A 21,900-nucleotide genomic window follows, 5' to 3' on the forward strand; every position below is an offset into this window, starting at 1 on the left:
AGGATTGATTTGAATACACATTACTTTTGCAAAAAAAGGAAGAGTCTTTCTACACTGAGGTCCCAACTCAAGAAAGTGCTTATGCATGTGCTTAACTCTCATCAAATTCAATGGAACTCAAGAACACAGTTGAGTGCTTTCATGATCTAAGCCATGTAAAGTTTGGGGCTTGATCCCATGCCACTGATGCCTATGGACTTGAATAGATTTCAGTAGGCTTTGGATCAGGACCCGAGCAACATGTTTTTCAGGGAGGTTATTTATTTATTTATTTTTCCTCATTTTAACTCTACTCATGTTTAAGGATTTTGCAGGGCTGTTCCGGCTGAGTCACTGTTTCCCCATTGTCAAGAGCACAACAATGTACTATCCGTATTTTCACAGTCAATGTGTGTTGCCAAGAAATCTAAACAAGAGAGAGTAATTTCTGGAGTTCATTGAAAAAATATTGTACAATGCAATGCAAACTTTACTGAAAAAAATTGTTCTCAGACTAGCTTTTTTAAGTGCTTGTTAATATATGTTAAAAAGTATCTGTTTTAATGCAGCTCACTGAATGCAATGGGCTCTGGACCAAGCCCCCTGGCAGCTTGCTTCCTCTCTCTTTTCTTCTCTCCTTTTTTTTTTTTTTTGGATGGGGGTGAGGGGAGGCAAATCACAGGCGTAACTAATATTTTTGTTCTTTCAAGGCTTGAAATAATATTAAAAGTGAGCAATTTCAAGCCACAAATGTATTGTGTTCATAGATCACTGAGAGTCACTCATTCCATGCTCACCTGCCTGTAATCCATTATGAAACGATACTCATGGATCTTCAGCAAAAGCTTGGCCCAAGATCAGATGCCCGGAGCCAAAGATAACAGAAAAGGCCTGCGTCTTAAATTTGGCAACCTGCATGATTAAAGTGTTCCAGACTTCATACCCAACAATGGGCTACAATCAACAACAGAGACAAAAATTATAGAAAAAGAATAGGGATGTTTAAAATGATCTGGGGATCAAGTATTCCTCTTCTCCTAAATTAAGATGAGAGAGCACCCGAATGAAAGTAAATTTGGGTCTGAAATGAGGGACTGTCCCTATAATAAGTGACAGTTGAGCTGTATTAATACCCCAGTAATTGCCTCATATATAGGACTGTTTAGATCACCTTAAATACAGTTGATCTGTATCTGATACAGTCTGGGAATTGTATACATCCAGCATCACTGTAACACAGTCACCTCAGGGGTGGTAAGTGGTGGCCAGCACACATCATGGCTGCACAGTTACAGTAAGAATGAGAAGGAAGGCTACCAAGAGAACACTGAAGCAAAGCCCTGTTCTAACAAAATTGTCACAGGACCTTTTAATGTCCATCCAAAGCCAAAAAGAATCTGTCGAGAAGCTCCCAACCTTGTCCCAAAGAACCTGATCTGAAGCCCATTTCAGTAAGTGGAAAGACCATTTGGATCAGGCCCCAGTTGCATGAAGCTAATTGTAATAGAGAAAGATTAAGAGATGAGTCATACCTGCCATGAGTCCAATCTCTGGTTCCAAAGCATCTTGGCATTTCAGTACTTAGATTCTTCACCAGCTCCATCAGTTCAGAGGCTGTCACACAGCAGCATCAGGCCAGGATGGCAAAGTGCACAAGATGTGACCCAGAGGCCCATTGGTCCCAACTAGAAAACAGTTCACTGTTAATTACAAGCACCTCCTGTCTCAGACCTGACAAACTCACTACACCTAGTACACCGTTTTCATGGTATTTATCGCTAAAGGTTAGCATGCAAGGTCTCTACTGAAATCTTGTAACTTATCGATACTCAATCATTCTGAGATGTTTAAGGACTAATATAACTACATTGAAAATGTACTTCTGGTCTTGGAGTGAAACCTATGAGTCACCAGGGAATCATGTCTCAGTCACCATTCAGGGCCATTCAAGTGGGAGGGGGGGATGTCACCCCGCCTTGGTTAGCCAATTATGTACTGCATTGCTCAATTGTCCACCATTACACCAAACCAGAAAAGCCAATGGAAAACCATCAAAGTATAAACATTGAAATCACCTGGAAGTGAAGAGGAATGATAAGACAGTGAGGGGACTGCCGTGTATGTGAATAAAGACAAAAGACTGGTTCAATATAGCACAGGATGGAGAAAGACGCTCTGCATCTATTCACTGAAGAGGTACCTTAATGAATGGCAGTGCTTCATGAAAGACTAGCTACTGGCTCCTTGGAGTGAGAATCTATTTGATTAGATAGGAAAGATAATTATTAATAAGTGTAGGCCCCAGTTTTCTGATTTTGTGTTGAATATAACCATTTGTTTCCATGACTCAGTCTTGTTTCTATTTGAATCTCTATTCTCTCTTAAATAAATTTCCTTTTGTTTTACTATAATCAAATTCAAGTGGTGTGTGTGTGACAGAGTGGTGAGCTAAGGTAAAACTGGTGAACTCAGGTACACTGTTCCATTAGGAATGTCTACACTGCAAAGAAAAATCCGTGGCACTGAGTCTCAGACCTGGGTCAACTGATTTGGGCTCGCAGGGGCAAAAATAGCAGCGTAGATGGTCACACACAGGCTGGAGCCTTGGCTCCGAGACCACCTCCTTCACTGAGTTTCAGAGCCCACACTCCAGACTAAGTGGAAACATTCAACACTGCTATTATTAGCCTCGCAGCCCAAGCCCCAGTCAACTGACCCAGGCTCTGGGACTTAGAGCCATGGGTTTTTCTTTGCAGTCTAGACATACACCTGGGGACAGAGGATCTGGGATTTCTGTGGGTACCCAGTGATCACGGACTGGATACCACAGAGGGACGCTATGAAGGGACTTGGGGGCTGAGGTGCAGCTGTTGTCAACCTGCAAGGCTGGTGTAGCCCAGAGGAGAGTGTGGGAGTGTCTGATGGGCTGGGTGCGTTAGAGCTAATGCCCAGCTGGCACAAGCAAGACCCCCTCACACTGGAGGAAGGTGGCAACAAGGTGATTCACAGCCCTGGGTGGCCTGAGAAATATCACCATGGCTAACCTCTATCCCTTACCCATCCAAATAATAAGTGGATTTTTTTTAAATGGCTCATTTCTGTAACCAATATCCAGGAGTCAAAAATATATTCTAGGGTAGAGGGTACAGCTAGGTTCCTCGTCTGTTTATACCCCTCATATAGAAGTTACAACCATGCCCACTTCACAGCTACAGTCTTTTCATGCAACCTCGCTCTCCCGCACTGATCTGTAAACATGGCTCCAATTTATAGCATTGACTGAGCTTTAACTGTGTTTTGGAACCTGTTGGTTTCATTAAGGCCTCGTCTCCACTACAATTGGAAAACCAAGGGAGGGGTCAATCAGATTGTTAGCCAGCTCTGCAGTCTGACTGGAGCATAGACATTGTTATTTGGGATCTCTCTGTGGGGGCTAATTTCCCCATTTACCTTGAGGATGGTGCAAGTTCAACGGTCTCGAATGACTAGCCATACTTTCTGACAGTGGGTGTGTCATGGGGGTCCCTGTATGTTGAGCGGGCCCACCCCCTTTGGCTCATTGAGGGGGTTGATACATGCCGTCGGGACTCCCTGATAGATCAGGCAATTTCAATTAGAGGGACTCAGGGCTTCTGGTAGGGCCCAGTAAACTCTCTGTCTATGCCTCTTGAGCTTCTTGGCTGGGGCAAGCAATTGCAGCTGGGCTTTGACACTCTGGGCCAGGTAAAGACAGCAAATAGTCTGCAGTCCATAGGTGGGGCACAGCCAATGCTCAGTCTCTAATCTCCTAAATCTCCCAGCTAGGACAAACAGTAGCAGTTAGGGGGCTATGATACTCTGGGCAGGACAGGACAAGCAGTCAGTTTGTAGCCCCTGGGCAGGGCAGGGCAAACAATCAGTCTATAGCTATAGCCCCTAATAGCCACACCTAGTGGCAAATGCTGTGGGGGGTGGGGGTAGGGGTACCTGAGCCCACCTTACTCCACTGGGTTCCGACCCAGGGTCCTATGAAGCCTGGAAATTCCAAGTTAAGAGTTCAAGCATCAGCTTCTAAGCATTCCCTGGGTCACTTCCTACCGCAAAGCTTATCTCAGGCATCTCTTTGGCTGGCAGCAGCTCAGCATCCCAGTCAGTCTCTGTGGTCAGCTGGTCGTCCGCAGTGTAGTCCAGATCCATGGTTCCCACCGCTTGGAGAGTCACAGACACCTCTGCAGGAGACTGCAGCACATGTCCTTCCTCCTCTTCAGGCAACCCAGACTGATCTGGACTGCCTCCTTTTATCTGTCCCTTCCACACTAAGCAGGCCCAGCAGGGATGAGGGGGTGTGGTTTCCTGGGCCCACAGTGATTGGTCACGCCCCATTGGCCCAGTGCAGGGTTGGTACACCCCGTCACAGTGCACTTTATCCAAAATTGTCTGATATTTCAGCCTGGGGATATTTCACAGACAGTAGCACAAATCTCACAGCAGCTTTTCCACCCTTTTCCTGCTGCTGCTGCTGCTCTCCAACAACTCTGGCCAGTTAAAAAAAAGACAGCATTATTTTAAAGAGGGTATTCATATTTTGATGGAACCGACCAGCATTCACTGATATAATTTTAATCTTTTTCACAATGCTAAACAAAACAAAGCAAGGGGAATGGGGGGGAATCATGTTAAGAGCTTTAAATATCAAGAAAAAAAACAAAAGAGAAACATCTGAATTTACAAAAAGAAAAGGAGTACTTGTGGCACCTTAGAGACTAACCAATTTATTTGAGCATGAGCTTTCGTGAGCTACAGCTCACTTCATCGGATCCGATGATCAAATAAATTGGTTAGTCTCTAAGGTGCCACAAGTACTCCTTTTCTTTTTATTTGAATTTAGTAGTTGGAGGAGCCTTTTGGATCATCAGTGAGAGAGAAAGAGAGGAAGACAGATAAAGATTTAAATTCAGTTCCTTTCTTCTCCTATTATGCAGGACTGCAGCATCAACAACCAGCAATTGAGGGGCGAGATACATCATTAAACTTATTTATAGCATCAACTACTTTGCATTCATCCACAAAAGTGAAACTGTAAAAAGGAAAAAAAAAAAGTATAAAGGGAGTGTGTGATTCTTTCATTAGGTTGTCTGTAATGTTGGATTGGTCCATAAATTAATGTGTATACGAGGACAGAAAAAAAAGAATTCAAAGCTTTGCCATTGTAATTACAGCTCTTTAAATATCAAAAGACACAAAGAAAGATTCCTTCTGAAAAGAATACAGACTCTCTTGGCAAGCCACTATTAAATACTTGCATAAATCTGCAGTTTGTAACACTTACCTCCCCCCTCCACACTAGATTTTGGTGACATTGCTATAATGAATTACAGGTCTTTTCCAGTGTGACTAGGTGGGCTTTCTTTCTTTCCTTTATTTACCAGGATAGCCTGGTGAGAGAAGACACCTTTTTTTGAGTGGGAGGTTTAAATGGGATAGTGGGGGTGGGTAAGGAAGGGCCTTGGACTGAAGGATAGCAGATTTGTTTGTGCTGTTCCACATTCACAACATGAAACATCTCAGACACAAATGACAAAAGCCCTGATAATTACCACACCATTACTACAGATCCATCCTCTAATGTATAACATGCACAGAGTTACCAGGTCCCACAGTGCCTATGCTATGTTTAATTATATGCAATTTTAATTACTTTTTAACTAAAAGCAGAAAAGACAACATTCTCCCCACTAACCTGCTACAAAGCTCACCACTCACCCCCAAGCCACTCATTTCAAACAAAACCCTCCCTTGCACTGTCCCCTAAAGATCAGCAGACTCTGGCTGTGTCAGTTCAGCAGGGGCAATGAATTCCAGAATCAAAGGCCCTTCCCCAAGAAAATACTACCTGCCACCAGTCTCCAAACTGTTAGCTCAGTGACCTTCTCTCGTCTGATATGGTAGTCAATAGAGGTAGTCTCTAAAACAGCCAGGCCTCGACCCAATATAGGGTTTTTAGATCAAATTCAACATCTTAACTTGCACATGGAAGCAGCTAGGAAGCCAGTGTAGTTGTCTTGAGAAATGGCATAATAATTTCCATGAGGCTGACACCACCAAACAGGTGAGAAGCTGCATTATGCACCAAGTAGTTGCAAGGGAAGTCCCGGTGGAGGTGCATTAATCCAGGCTAGAAATCACAAGGCATGAACTCTTGGGACACAGTCCAGGCCCAAGAAAAAATAGAAAGGTTTCAGAGTAACAGCCGTGTTAGTCTGTATTCGCAAAAAGAAAAGGAGTACTTGTGGCACCTTAAAGACTAACCAATTTATTTGAGCATGAGCTTTCGTGAGCTACAGCTCACTTCATCGGATGCATGCAAAGCTCATGCTCAAATAAATTGGTTAGTCTCTAAGGTGCCACAAGTACTCCTTTTTAAAAAAAAAAAATAGAAAGTTACTCATAGCATCAAATAAATAAATAAATAAAAAATCACACTCTTTCTGAGCGGAGGGATCCAGAGTTTACTAAATTGTCTACTTCCCAGAGCAATTTTGCTGGGCGAGACTTCATGGGCCTAATGGTGGAGGGAAAAAATGAGACGTGCCATTTGCCATCACAGCTGAAGCACAGTGTTACAGGAGTGCTCTTTAAACAATAGCTGTCTATGTATGTAAATAGTTAATATCAGAGTGCCAATAGATGAAGCTCAAGAATTTATAACATAGTTCCTAGGTTTTATAGGATCAATAAAATTTGTGCTTCCTGCAAATGATTTCCTCTGCATAGCTCTTTACATGGAGCTCTTCACACAGAAAATTTTAAAATCTCTCCACACCACAATGAATTAGACTCAGAGTGTGATTTCCACCACTAACACTAACCTCTACCCTGCATCTGCTTCAGCTCATCAACCTATGAGGGTGCCTTCACATGGAGAGAGAAGAGACACAATTGGCCAAAAGGAGAATTTTGCTGGGGCAGAAGCAGCATGCTTAGGGCTGGAGAAGATAGCACTCTCTTGCCCTCCTTGCAGCAGGTGAGCCAGGAGTGGGGCTCAGTGTATGAGGGGACATATAAAGAAAAGGAGTACTTGTGGCACCTTAGAGACTAACAAATTTATTTGCGCATATAAATTTGTTAGTCTCTAAGGTGCCACAAGTACTCCTTTTCTTTTTGCAAATACAGACTAACACGGCTGCTGCTCTGAAACCGGACATATAAAGGCTCTGCAGTCCATATGTAGCCTGGGTCTGGTTGCCTCCCCAGTTGTTCTAATTTATGCCAGTGGCCACACTAGTTTCCCAGGCAGAATCTGGAGGAATGAAGGTGGCATAAGCCTCTGGAGACAGCACAGAACCTATCGCTAAGTCTTCATGTTTATAAGTGAAAAGCACAGATCACCAAATACGCAATGAAATAAGTTATTGTTTTGGTGAAGAGGAGCATATCCACTAATACAATGTAAAGCAAACCCAACCAGTGAAGTGGTTGTAACACCGACAGATCCAGGTGCTCACCCTGGCTCTGCCCCCGCCCCACCCTGCAAAGCACGGGGACCGGGGCAGTCACCCCAATTCGCTGTACCCAAGGGACAGCTATGCCTGGAGGTAAACCTGCACTGACCACTGTTAAGACTGACTTGACACCATTTAATACAAGTCATATGCTTTCCTCCTAATTAGCTAACAAGCCAATTAATTATGAGAGGCATCTGGTTTTGGCCTAAAGCCAAACTGCAATGGTGTCATTAGGCTTTGCTTTGTAACAAAATCATGTATTACATTCTTTGAACTCTCAACTCAATTATACTGTACTTGGATTCCAGGTAGGTACAAAATATTTAGACTCACATTAATATTAGGCACAACAACAATAATTCTTCTCACATGTATAAAGAACTTTTAGTCCCAAAGGATCCCAGAACACTTTACAAAATTTGGACTCAATGCTACAAGACTTTTTCATGCATAACTCCTTTTGAAATAAAAGGGAATACCCCTGGAGGTCAATGGGAATTCCACTCTCCATGGGCTTGCCGACTGGTCCCTAAGCTAGTTCCTATATAAAACTGCTTTTCAATGATGGACAGACTCTTATTATATATGTTTTAATTGGAAGCTGTTTCCATCACTGAAAATGCAGGTATCTGCATTTTGTCTGGGGGAAAATGCAGATACCTTGTTTGTTTATGTATGTATCGTTCATTTATGTAACACTAACATTTAATCTGCATTCAGCTATAGTAGGGGTGCCAATTTGGTAATATTTAAAAACCAGACACTCCAACAGGAGTGCCAGAACCTCCCCTGCCCCGCCTCCTCACCTGAGGCCCCGCGCCTTCCATCCCTCTTCCCCCAACCCCAGTCACTTGCTGCTTTCCCCCCCTCCCCAGCCCCGCTACCTGGGTCAGGAGGGACTCACCTGTGGAGCCGGGGCTGGGAGCTGCAACCGCCCAATGCAGGTAGCAGGTGGCCCTGGCTGATTAGGGGCTAACGTGGGTGATGACACTGCACCTCCCCAACTCCCCTGCCTGCAATGACCAGACACTGGCAGGTCCCCTTTTTTGAATGGGCCTTCCTATCGAAAACCAGGCACCTGGCCACACTAAGCTACAGTCATAATATATCTGTTTTACAGGACTATTCTGATCACCTAGTCTGATCTTCTGCATAGTACAGAACAACAAATTTCATATTGTTATTCTTATGCTCCTGAAGGACAAAGCTGCCTGGTAGAATCTGACTTGACTCCTGTATAAATTTTATGCAGCCAAATTAGGGAAACCTGTAGAAACCAAACTTTGGATGTCTATTTAAATCAAAGCTATATTACTTATGGGTTCGCTAAGTGCTGAGGAAACTGCTGATACCATACTTAATAATTTTATGAAACTGTTGCCCGTGCATTGGTAAGAGGATAGCATAATAAAACCATATCAAATAATGCTGAATTTTAAATCCACTGTAAAGCAAATTAGGTATAAAGAAAAACAATGAGTGACAGAACATTGAATTAATTAAATGGTGGGAGGGACCCACAACACAATTGTATCTATGATGTTTGTATGTTTTACTGACATGCTACAAAAGTTTTAAACCCCAAGCACTTACCCAAGGAAATATCAAATCACTATTTTCCCCACATTCTTTCTGACCAATTTTGGAGCAGCTGGGAGCTTAATTGTTTCTAATCATCTTTAAAAATGAACTTATAATGTTGCCACCTGTTGGCATAAGATAGTTACAGCATTTCAAGGTTCCAGACAGAGTTAAAAAGATGTAGAGAATTAAAAGGGACAAATGTGAAAAATCCATGCTCTCATTTGGTTTCAGTGTTCACATCTGTTCTCCTCAAAGATTTTTCCAATATCATAAATCTACTCTGGTCCCAGTATCTTGAAATGTTATGGCATTTACAGTAACGATAAAATCCATGTACTACTAGAGTTTCCTACATTCCAAAACACCAAAAAAGACTAGCCCTCATCAGTAAACTAAACAGGATACAAAGGTAAAGCATCTAACAACATTATTTATACTTCATTCAACTCACCGCATTGTGGAAGGATGGGACAGAGGCAGATGATTAAAGAAATGGAGCCATAAATCAAATAGTATCAGCCAGTTTTAACATTCCTGTCTGCAGATCTGGTGTCATGGAAAAGTGAGATCAGAAGAGACCTCTAACTGGAAAAAGGGTTCTCTTTCTAGTGGACCCGGTCACAATTCAGAGCAATGGCAGCTGTATTTTCACAGTCAAGAGTCCAAGAACCTTAATATTAATTCAGCCCACTGGCAAAGAGCTGGGGTTCATCACACCTACATCTGTTTGCCTGCCAGCCTCTGAATTGGTACACCTTCATGTCCTTCCTCCTGGGCCCCATGAGCATGCCTTGACCATTTGAGCTAGTGGTATTTGTCTCCCTCCAGCTCCTTTCATCTCTCCTGCATGAGTAGCCTTTTCCACTACAGCCTTCAAGTATCTGGACCTCTCACAATCACTGCTACTTCTGCTGTCTGTGGCACTGTCTCCTCAGTCTCCTGCCTGCCCTGTAGGAGGAAAAGGGGGGGCCCTGTCTTTAGGTGTACCCCATCCTGCCTCAGATCATCTGGTGCAGCATGGGTTACCTCCTCCCATTTCTTCAGATCAGCAGTGGACAAATCTTGCTGCTCACACAAGCTCAACAGCTGCTGTTTCTTCAATAGTTCCTAATTCCTACTCTGGTCTCTCTCTTCTCTATTCCTTTTCCAAAAAGATTATGAGACCCTTTTTTTTTCCTCTGTGCTTTTTCCTTCTATAATGTTTGCTTTCAATATTGTTGTCATTATTGTTGTCAGTAATTCACGCTTTCACATATTCCACACGTGCTGCCTCTGTAAAAAGAAAAGGAGTACTTGTGTCACCTTAGAGACTAACCAATTTATTTGAGTATAAGCTTTCGTGAGCTACAGCTCACTTCATCTTCACTTCAAGTTCATAACACTTTCCCTCAGAACAAGAACCTCCTTGCAAAGGAGGACTGGGGTCTCCCTGGAACAGAAAGTCCTGTCCATTTGCTGGATCAGGAAGAAGGCTCTGAGCTGGTTTAAAGTCAGGCTATTTATCCAGAAGTCCTTTCTTTGTCTGTTGGCCTCTGGAAAATGCAGCTGGAAAATAGGCAAGCATCTCCAGGAGGAGCATCTCTTCTGGCCATGTTACCATCTGAGTGAATTTGCCTCGTCAACCCTCACTGTTCTTAGTTCCTGGAGGGCTGTGGTCACCCTCCCCCCAGAATTACCTACAATTCCTGGTCCACAACGATACATACACTTAACACAGTAAGATCTCCCAAAGATATTGCACAAAATTGCCATATCTATCACCCTATGTTCTATATCACCACTGAAGAATTCAGTGACAGAAATGCTTCTGTTTCTTCACTTTGTACTCCAAACTGAAAGCAGCTGTGATGGTTGAATATTATAGTGAACACAGCTGCTTTCACTTTGGAGTGTCACTCATTTCCTTATACAAAATACTGGGCAGACTGGCTGTTAATCCTTCTACTTACCTCACAGACCTTTTCTTTCTACGACTGCACCACCTCCCTGCCTCTACTCATCTAACACTGGCTACCTCCTACCCCACAAGCCTTTTCGCTGGGTCTGTGATGCTTCCTGAGATCTGAAAGGATCCAAGAGGGGTGGATGACCAGCCTGGGGAAGACATGTTTCACCTTGGAGATGTTTTGTTATTCCCCCATTCCCATTAGGTCTGAGCCTACCAAATCTGGATATTATATATAATTTTAGCCAGCAAGACTCAAAGGCAAAAATTCAGAAGAAGGATATTTTTGTGTTGAAGGCACTGGACTGGGAGTCAGGAGATCTGAGTTCAATTCCCATCTCTGCTACAGACTTTCTGTGTGGCCTTAGGCAAGTTATTTACTCTTCCTGTGCCTCATCTGTAAAATATGGATAATTCTTCCCTACCTCACAGCGGTGCATTGAGGCTCAGTTCATTAGGTTTCCCTGTGGAAAGGAAGTTTCTGAGCACCCCACAAACCCTAAACATCACCTTTTTAAAAAATCATCATTAAAACCTATGGCAATAAGCAAAAACAGAGAATGACTAGAAATTATGTCCTTGGCTATATCACTATTGCCTTCTCTTCCCCCCCCCCCCCCCCCCGCCCCTCTCCCCATCCCCATACAGCGCGCATCCATATTTTCACATTGCATGACTAATTTTAGATTAAGAGAAACAAAATCAGAAAACATAAAAGTTAGTGCCTCCCCCTTTGTAACATGCTGCATTAACTCTACCTCAGAAAATGGCAGCTCCTTTATAATTTAAGGGTGCAGGACAGTGGAAACAAAGTTATAATGACATCACAATACATATCACAATAACACACAAAAATCATTAGTTTTCAGCCTGTACCTGTGACGGTTTGGATCACAGAAACCCCGTTGAGGTTGCCAACTGATGTGCTACTTCTTCCCCTGCCAGCTTGGGACTCCAGCACCCTGTCTTGTTGAGCCAGACACGTCAGTCTGCTCCAACACAGACCCAAGGTCTGAACCATGAGCTGCTGACTTAATTGAAAGCAATTTAAGAAGTGTTCCTGTCTTTAACACTCAGATGCCCAACTCCCAATGGCGTCCAAACCCCAAATAAATCCGTTTTACTCTGTATAAAGCTTATACAGGGTAAACTCATAAATTGTTCACCCTCTATAACACTGATAGAGAGAGATGCACAGCTGTTTGCCCGCCCAGGTATTAATACATACTCTGGGTTAATTAATAAGTAAAAAGTTATTTTATTAAGTACAGAAAGCAGGAGTTAAGTGGTTCCAAGTAATAGCAGACAGAACAAAGTGAATTACCAAGTAAAATAAAATAGAACATGCAAGTCTATGGCTCATACAGTAAGAAACTGAATACAGATAAAATCTCACCCTCAGAGGTATTTCAGTAAGTTTCTTTCACAGACTGGATGCCTTCCTAGTCTGGGCACAATCCTTTCCCCTGGTACACCCCTTGTTCCAGCTCAGGTGGTAGCTAGGGGATTTCTTGTGATGGCCACTCCCCTTTGTTCTATTCCACCCACTTCTATATCTTTTGCACAAGGTGGGAATCCTTTGTCCCTCTGGGTTCCGACCCCTCCTTCTCAATGGAAAAGCACCAGGTTAAAGATGGATTCCAGTTCAGGTGACAGGATCATATGTCACTGTAAGACTTCATTACCCACTTGCCAGTATACAGGAAGACTTACAAGTAAAACAGAAAGAAAAGGAGTACTTGTGGCACCTTAGAGACTAACCAATTTATTTCTTTTTGTGAATACAGACTAACACAGCTGTTACTCTGAAACCTGTCAAGTAAAACAGAGCCATCTACAGTCAATTGTCGTGGTTAATGAGAGCCATTAAGATTCCAAACCACCATTAATGGCCCACACTTTGCATAACTACAATAGGACCTCGGAGTTATATTTCATGTTTCTAGTTTCAGATGCAAGAGTGATCTATTTGTATAAATGTGATGACCACACTCAGTAGATTATAAGCTTTGTAATTATACCTTACAAGAGACCTTTTGCATAAAGCATATTCCAGTTACATTATATTCACACTCATTAGCATATTTTTGAAAAATCATATAGAGTGCAACGTCACAGTACCCATGAAGTGTAAACTGATACAGTCACCTGCCCCATGAGCACTATGACTTTGGGCAAATTACATCACTGCTCTGTGTCTCAGTTTCCTTAACTATAAAATGGGGCCAATGATACTGACCTCCTTTGTGAAATGGTTTAAAATCTATGGATGAAACACGCTAGATAAAGAGCAAGGTATTATTACTTAGGTTAAACCACTCATTGAAGACTGAACATTTTATTATTTTTACTGCAGTAGGATCAAGAAGCCCTAGTCACCGACCATGACCACATCATGCTAGGCGCTGTATGAGCAGAAAATAAAGATGATCTGGACTCGAGTACAGGTTTCCCCTCCATACACACTTACATCTTTGAGAACAGTCTATTTTACTAAACACTTCCAGTTATTTTAAAGCACTAAACTCACATATTGCTAGACTGCGTTCGGAACTCCTCTGCACAGCCCCTTATATGTAAGATATTGCATCAATGAGGAGAGTTATTTTTTTATATTTTGGAAAGGCAGTCAGTGGAGCAAACACCTGTGTTTCATGCCACCCAGACAATGATGAGTTTGGCACTAGCAGACAGTTGGCACTTGGCAATGGAACACTCTGGTGGCTTCTAAGGAAAATGCAAACAAAAAACTCATTACCCAAGGGTCAGTCCCACGGACATGATATTGGATTTAAGGCTGAAACACATTCTTGCAGCAGCTGGTACTTAGCATTATCTTTCTGTATGTGATAGAAGTTGTAAAAACTACAACAAAAATAACCAGAGGTGATTAGGTAATGCCTCCTGATCCAATCATTTGTTACCTTATATGTTACAATCACCTGTTGCAGTAAGCCTGGTCTCATCAGTATTCAGCACTGCAACTGCACAATGGGTATGAGCAACAGACCTAAAGAAGACACAGAAAAAAGGAGTAAAAATATACCCTTCATGTTAGATATGGAATCGATTATGTACTCCCTCCCTTGCACCCAAGTTCACTTACTTTATGTCAGCCAACAAGCATGAGTTAGATTCGGCAAATGCCATGTGTGTGGCATGAAAGCCTATGAATACATAGGCACTTGTTAGCTAGCAAGCCAGAAGTCAGGACATTTCTGGTTGTGGGGAGGGGAGGATTCACCACCCACATCATCTGTTAGAGCGAAAGAGAAAAGTCTTGATTACTGCAGCTTTCTCCTCCCTGGCTTCCATAACAAACAAATCGCATCACCCCCCACGCCCTCCAGTCCAGACATAATGCAGCTCCTGCATTAATTTCAACCCCCTCACCATTTCACTCTTCTGACTCTACCACTGCCACTGCAGCAAGTTCAACCTTCTTTTCTTCCCCTCCAAGCCCCCTCACAGCTTTGCCTCTCCCACAAAATCTACTCTTTTCTGTTATTGTGCTGCCCATTGGGTTGCCAACTGTCTAATCACGCAAACACAAAGACTCTTGCCCTGCCCCCTGCCCCACCCCTTCTGAGGCCATGCCCCTGTCCCACCCCTTCCCCAGGGCTCCGCCCTCCACACACTCCATCCCCCCACCCCCTGTCACCTGCTCTCCCCTACCCTAATCCACTTTCACCAGGCTGGGGCAGGGGGTTGGCACTTACCTCGGGTGGCTCCCGAAAGCAACCGGCACATCTCTCTGGCAGCGGATCCTCGGACAGGAGGGCCAGGGGGTCTCCGTGCACTGCTGCCTACAGGCACCAGCCCCACAACTCCCATTGGCCGCAGTATCCGGCCAATGGCAACTGTGGAGTTGGCGCTCGGGGCAGGGGCAGCGTGCGGAGACCACCTCCCCCGTCAGGGCTGCAGGAATGGTGCTGGCTGCTTCTGGGAGTGGCACAGAGCCAAGGAAGGTAAGGGAGCCTGCCTTAGCTCTGCTGCCGCGCCGGACTGTTAGCACCCAAAATCTCCCAGTTTGGCTGAAGTAGCCTCTGGGAGATAGTGCGTGATTCCAGGAGACTCCCGGCGAAAGCGGGAGGGTTGCCAACCCACCCGCTGCTCCCACAGTGTTGCCAACTCCAATGATTTTGTCACAAGTCTCATGATAATAGTTGTTTTCCTTAAAGCCCCAGCTCCTGCAGTGAAGTGATATATGATGATTTCAGCCTTCATTCTTAAAGAAAAAGTAAGTTCCTAGCCCTCATGGCTGTGGAGAAAGCTTCCAGATGTGACCCCCAGTGCACCCTAAAGGCTCAAAAAGCAGAAGGCAAATAAAAAAAACAGATTTATTGTTTGAACATAATCTCATTATTTTCAAGCCTCTCTCATGTTTGAATATTTGGGGTTGGGCAGTACTGACTCCCCCTTTGTCCACTTCTCTCAACTGTCTTCCCACCTTCTTCTATGATGCCCCTTACTTGCAACACCCCCCTCTCCAAAATTGTTCAGTGAGGCTACTATTCTTCCTCCTTCAAATCCCTCCTCAAGCTCAGCTCTGCCAAGATACCTCCAAGCAGTTGGCTAACGAACATTGGCTGGGGCCATTTCAGGATAGCTGATGGTTATTACATGTTATACATGGTTATATTTTGATTATATGTTTGATTTCTCTGCCCCACCCTTTGCATGTTGCTTATTTTCTAAGACTGTGAGCTCCTAGAGGCAGGGACTGTGTCTTCATGTATCAGGGGAAAGCCCCTAGAGCATTGTGGGTACTGCCAGAACACAAACACCAATAATATTTGAAAGAATAACGGGCTTTTTCCTTTTGAAAGTCCATGAACCGGACGATTATCTTTAAAGCAACTTCTGAGGGGAAATGCCTCAGAGCATTTAGCTGGGGTTGCTGTTGGTTTTGCTATTCCTCCCAGGCTGTGGTGTGGTTTTGAGTTCATCTTGGAACCACAAAGATCCTCCTATCGCCCCTTTTCCTTTCTTATTTCTTCCCTCCTCCCACCATAAAACTATATAGTGCAGCAGCAGGTGGACGCCATTCCTAAATCAGCCAGGGAACCCACAGTGACCCTAAACCACCTGGAGAAAGCTGTCTCTACAACACATTTGCAAGCCCCCAGGCAGATCTTAGGAACAAAAGGGTTAGGCTCTCAAACTCTGATCCCCACATGGTAGCACATTGTGCTACAGCTAAGCTGGCCGACAAGGTGTCATCTAAGCTGTTTTAATATAATGCAATAAGGAAGCTGTATCCTTTGGTTCAGAAAGGACATGTAACTCTGGATAGTGGGAGAGGAGGACCCAATTTAAGGGTTCTGGGAAGAGACGGGGCATATGACCACCCCACACATGCTTCTGGAGGAGCAGCAGCAGAGCCAGGAGCACCAGGGTAGCAGTGAGTGAGCCCCTCAGGAGCATCTCATGGCAGCTGGGCTCCACCTCCATGGTCAGGGTCCAGCTCCAGTGAGTGTTACCAGCTGGCACTGGGCTCCTTTGGGAGAGAGCCAAGAGCACCTCGGAGCACAGCTCACAGCTGTGCTGCCTGCCTTGCCTGGGGAGCGCCCAGGTGTGCAGAGACGCCCCAGCTCCCATAGCACAGAGAGCCAGGGACCCAAGTGGGCCAGGTGGCTCCCACCAGCTTCCACTCCACTGGCTCCTGGCAGGAGGCGACAGTTTGAAAACCTCCATGCTAAATGGAAGGCAGAAACCTGGGGGGACATGTGACGCCGCATGCCATCATTAATATACGATATAAAGAACTGCCTTACATACACATGGGAGCTAGGCACCTAATTGGGCATTTTTAAAAATCCCACCCCTAGAAATATGAGTCTGGTTATTCCATAGATTAGGAAGTAGGAAGGAAGTTCTTTCTTAGGGTGCCAGGAGGGCTGAAGTGTAAATAGGAGGCCTCATGATCCAATGAACAGTACACCAGACTGAGAATCAGGACACCTGGCTTCTAACCCGGATTCTGCCACTGACTTCCTTTGTGAAATCAGACAGGTCATTAACTCTCTTTGTCTCAGTATCCCAATCCATGAAAATGGAGATGATGCTAACTCATCCTTGAAAAACACTTCGAGATGTAGAGCAGGGGAGTTCCATATAAGTGCTAAACACTGTATTCTTAGAAATGAAAAGAAAAAAAACAGAAGTCAGGAGAGGAGAGTTTTAATGAGAGCTCAGCTATGGTGGAAGCCCACTTGCTATCACCAGACATATTGTCATTGCTTTTTTTCCCTCAGAGATTATAATCTGTAACCAGAAGAATCTTGAAGAGACCTTCCTGTCTATTTAGTAAAGGACTTCAGTAAACAATAATACATGATGGACAAGTGCCTTTTGGGGCCCTGGGAAAATGCTACGTAAACAACAACATTGTGTGTAAGCAATCTTCTATTTACTGTAATTTTATTAGTATCTAGTCTCACTAACATAATAGCAGAGTTAACATCATTTTCACATACTTGGGAAAAGTCAGTGCTAACGAAACACTTCAAAAATTCACTAATAGATCAAAAAGTTCCTACTGAGATGATAAACTTTCTTACAGGAAAAATATTGCATTCACAATTCTTTGTCAGATTTAAGAGCAGGATTCTGCACACCAAGAACACGAACAACTGGTGGCAAAGGTGCTCCTCTTAACGGAGATATTTTCAAACTCCTACGCTATTGCCATCTGCTGGCAGATTGTAGATACAAAGTCTTTCTGTTGCAGAGAACCACAGATATGTCTATTAAGGCCCAAAACACTGCTTCACTAAAATCAGTGAAAAACTCCAATAGACTACTATGGAATTGGATCTGGCACTGAGACAAAAGATCAGACTATGGGGGGTGGGGAGAGCTGATAAAGAATAGTAGTTTCTCTTCTTCACTGGGACTTTTAGGGTAGGTCTACGTTTGCGGCAGAGTGTAGAGTACAGACACTGCCTGCCAATCTAGCATGGGTATAAATAGCAATGTAGATGGTGAGGCCTGGCTAAGGTGAGTAGAGTGTCCTACACACCTGAACCCCAGGGCATAGGCACTGACTCCGTGGGTGCTCCAGGGCTAGAGCACCCACAGGGAAAAATTAGTGGGTGCTCTACACCCACCAGCAGCTCCCTGCCCTGCCCCACCACCTCACCTCCTCCACCTCCTCCCCTGAGTGAGCTGCGTCCCCACTCCTCCCCCATCCATCCCAGCGCTTGCTGCCACTAAACAGCTGTAGCAAGCTCCGGGAGGGAGGGGGTAGGAGCAGGAACATGCCATGCTCAGGGGAGGAGGCAGAGAAGAGGCAGGGCTGGGGCCGGGATTTGGGGAAGGAGTCGAATGAGGCAGGGAGGGGGCAGAGACTTTGGGAAAGGGGTTGGAATGGGGGCTGGAGGGGTGGGGCAAGGGTGGAGTCGGGGCAGGGCCAGAGAGGGGTCGAGCACCCACCAGCGCCAATAGAAGTCGGCACCTATGCTCCAGGGTATATACCCTATAAGCCCAAGCAGTGCTCCTATGTCAGTATTGCTGTTTTTAGTAGTGTAGTGTCCTGCTGCCAGAGTCTTTCCCCACCACAGTGAAAGACACCAGCAGCAGGGAAAGGCTCTGGCAGTGAGCTGTCTTCAGACAGTGCCCTGTGTCAGAGGCTTCCTAGGTAATGAACAGAACAGGGCAGTTTTGAGAGATCCATCTCCAGTTGTCCAGTCCCAGCTTCTGGCAGCTGGAGGTTAGGGATACCTGGAGCACTGGGTTACGTCCCTGACATTTTGGCTAATAGGCATTGCTGGTCCTATCCTCCATCAATTTATCTAATTCTTCTTTGAACCCCGGGGGTGGGTGTCTCACCATTGCATGGCAATGAGTTCCACAGGTCAACTGTGCATTGTGTGAAGAAATGCTTCCTTATGTTTGTTTTAAACCTGCTGCCCATTAATTTTATCAAGTGATGCCTAGTTCTTGTGTGATGAGAAGGGGTAAATAATACTTCCCTATTCACTATCTCTATATGATTCATGATTTTATAGACTTCTGGGATACATCCCCCTATTGGTCACCTCTTTTCTAGTGAAAAGTCCAAGTCTTTTTAATCTCTTCTCATACAGAAGCTGTTCCATACCCCTAATCATTTTTGTTACCCTTCTCTATACCTTTCTGATTCTCATACATCCTTTTTGAGATGAGGTGACCAGAACTGCATGCAGTATTCAAGGTGTGGACATACCATGGACTTATAGTGTCATTATGATATTTTCTGTTTTATTATCTATCGCTTTCCTAATGTTCCTAACATTCTGTTAGCTCATTTGACTGCCACTGCAGATTGAGTAGTTGGTTTTAGGGAACTATTCATGATGACTCCATGTTCTTCAAGTGGTAACAGCTAATTTAAACCTCATTATTTTGTGTGTATAGTTAGGATTTGTTTTCCTCTGCACTTTCCTTCATGCACTTTTCAACACTAAATTTTGTGACGGTGCCCCCCATAAGGCTTTATGGAAATATGCTTATGAATGTATATATATATGACATAACTGGAATATATTTTATGCTACATATGCCATGTAACATATCTTTGTAGAGGTTATGATCTATTGAATCTATTAATCTTATTTGTATGCATGTATCATTTTTGTATTCGAAGTTATGAATATTGGCTGTAAACTTGTCTGATTCTAAGCAGGTTTTAGTGCAGCAGTTGGTCAGCTTTCTGAGAAAAGACTATTCTCAGTAAGTGCCCAATCAAGAAGCCCTTAAGCCAACAATGAACTTGGAGACACCAACCCACATCTGTGCTTTCCCAGGAATGTGGCTTGGCTGGTAAGGAACTCAATCATGCATGGACATGTGACTTGCCCAGGTGACTCCAAAACTCCATTTTGCAGCTGAGCTTTGCATAGGAGAGAGGAGCGGGTCTCCACCCACAAGAGAAAGTCTATTTAAACCCCTGGGAGACTCCTCCATTTGGTCTTCAGCCAGCTAAAGAGAGAGCCTCTCCGCCCCCCAAGATACCTGAAAGAAATTGGAACAAAGGACAGTAACTACAGGGGGTGTGAGTGATTGCTGGAGCCAGACTAGAAGGAGACTAATCTGTAAAAGAAAGCTTACTGGAACTGGTGAGATTTTACCTGTATTCAGTTTTATAATTGTACTAGACTTAGACTTGCATGTTTTATTTTATTTTGCTTGGTAATTCACTTTGTTCTGTCTGTTACTACTTGGAACCACTTAAATCCTACTTTCTGTATTTAATAAAATCACTCTTTACTTATTAATTAACCCAGAGTGTATATTAATACCTGGGGAGGGGGCAAACAGCTGTGCATACCTCTCTATCAGTGTTATGGAGGGTGAACAATTTATGAGTTTACTCTGTATAAGCTTTATGCAAGGTAAAACTGATTTATTTAGGGTTTGGACCCCATTGGAAGTTGGGCATCTGAGTGTCAAGGACAGGACACTTCCTAAGTTGCTTTCAATTAAGCCTATAGCTGTCAGGGGACAAGGTTCAGACCTGGGTCTGGGTATGCAGCAGGCTAGTGGGTCTGGCTCAAACCAGGCAAGGCACTGAAGTCCTAAGCTGAAAACAGGAGCAGAAGTAGTCTTGGCACATCAGGTGGCAACTCCCAGATGGGTTCTGTGATCAACCCGTCACCCAGTTTAGTAAGATTCCTCTGTAACTCTTCTCAGTCAGCTTTGAACTTAACAATCTTGAGTAATTTTGTATTTATTTTGCCACCTCATATTCACCCTTTTTTCCAGATCATTTATAAGTATGTTGAACAGCACAGGTCTACTACAGATCCTAGGAGGACCCAACTATTTATCTATCCATTATAAAAACAGACCATTTATTCATACTTTTTGTTTCCTATCTTTTAACCACTTACTTGTCCATGACAGGACCTTCTCTCTTAAGCCAACTAAGCAGTCATGGGCTAAGAGCCTTTGGTAAGCCTCTTAAGAGTTACCGTAAGAGCCTTTGACAAGACTGGTCAAAGGCTTTCTGAAAGTCTAAGTACACTATATCCACTGGATCACCCTTACACACATATTTGTTACCCTCAAAGAATTCTAATAGATTGGTGAAGCAAGGTTTCCCTTTACAAAAGCTGTGTTGACTCTTCCCCAGCATATCATGTTCCTCTACACATCTAATAATTCTGTTCTTTACTATAGTTTCAACCAATTTTCCTGGTACTGGAGTCAGGCTTACTGGCCTGTAATTGACAGGATTGACTCTGAAGTCTTTTTTAAAAAATAGGTATTACATTAGCTATACTCCAATCATCTGGTACAGAGGCTGATTTAAGCAGTAGGTTACAAGCCACAGTTAGTAGTTCTGCAATTTCATATTTGAGTTCCTTCAGAACTCTTGGGTGAATACCATCTGGTCCTGCTCACTTATTACTGTTTAACTTATAAATTTGTTCCAAATCCTCCTATATTGACACTTCAATCTGGGACAGTTCCTCAGATTTGTCACCTAAAAAGAATGGCTCAGGTTTGGTAATCTCCCTCACATCCTCTGTAGTGAAGACTGATGCAAAGAATTCATTTAGCTTCTCCGCAACAGCCTTGTCTTCCTTGAGAGCCCTACAGATCATGCGGCAGGCTTCCTGCTTCTGATGTACTTAAAAAGAAAATTGCTGGTCGTTTTTGTGTCTGTAGCTAGTTGCTCTTAATTCTTTCTTGGGCTGCCTTAATATGCTTTTACACTTGACTTGCCAATTCCTTTCTATTTTCATCAGTAGGATTTGACTTCCAATTCTTAAAGAATGCATTTTTTGTCTCTAACTGCCTCTACTCTGTGGTTTAGCCATGGTAGAATTTTTTGTTCGGTTCTTTTATTTATTCATTCATTCATTTTGGGTATACTTTTAGTTTGAGCCTCCATTATGGTGTTTTTAAATGCCATTTGCA

The 21,900-nt window shown here is 43.7% G+C and overlaps 1 long non-coding RNA gene across 1 annotated transcript; it reads right to left on the reverse strand.

The window, feature by feature from the left end:
• Position 1: 1 nt before the first annotated feature.
• Positions 2 to 14,392, reverse strand: LOC140906665 (uncharacterized). The gene is made up of 5 exons (XR_012157195.1): positions 14,099 to 14,392; positions 13,917 to 14,002; positions 4,057 to 4,493; positions 1,512 to 2,236; positions 2 to 933 (listed from the first exon to the last, which is right to left on the reverse strand). It is a non-coding gene; the product is annotated as an uncharacterized lncRNA (long non-coding RNA).
• Between the last annotated feature and the right edge of the window lie 7,508 nt (positions 14,393 to 21,900).

This window comes from Lepidochelys kempii, chromosome 2, assembly GCF_965140265.1.
Source record: "Lepidochelys kempii isolate rLepKem1 chromosome 2, rLepKem1.hap2, whole genome shotgun sequence".
Classification (NCBI taxonomy): domain Eukaryota; kingdom Metazoa; phylum Chordata; order Testudines; family Cheloniidae; genus Lepidochelys; species Lepidochelys kempii.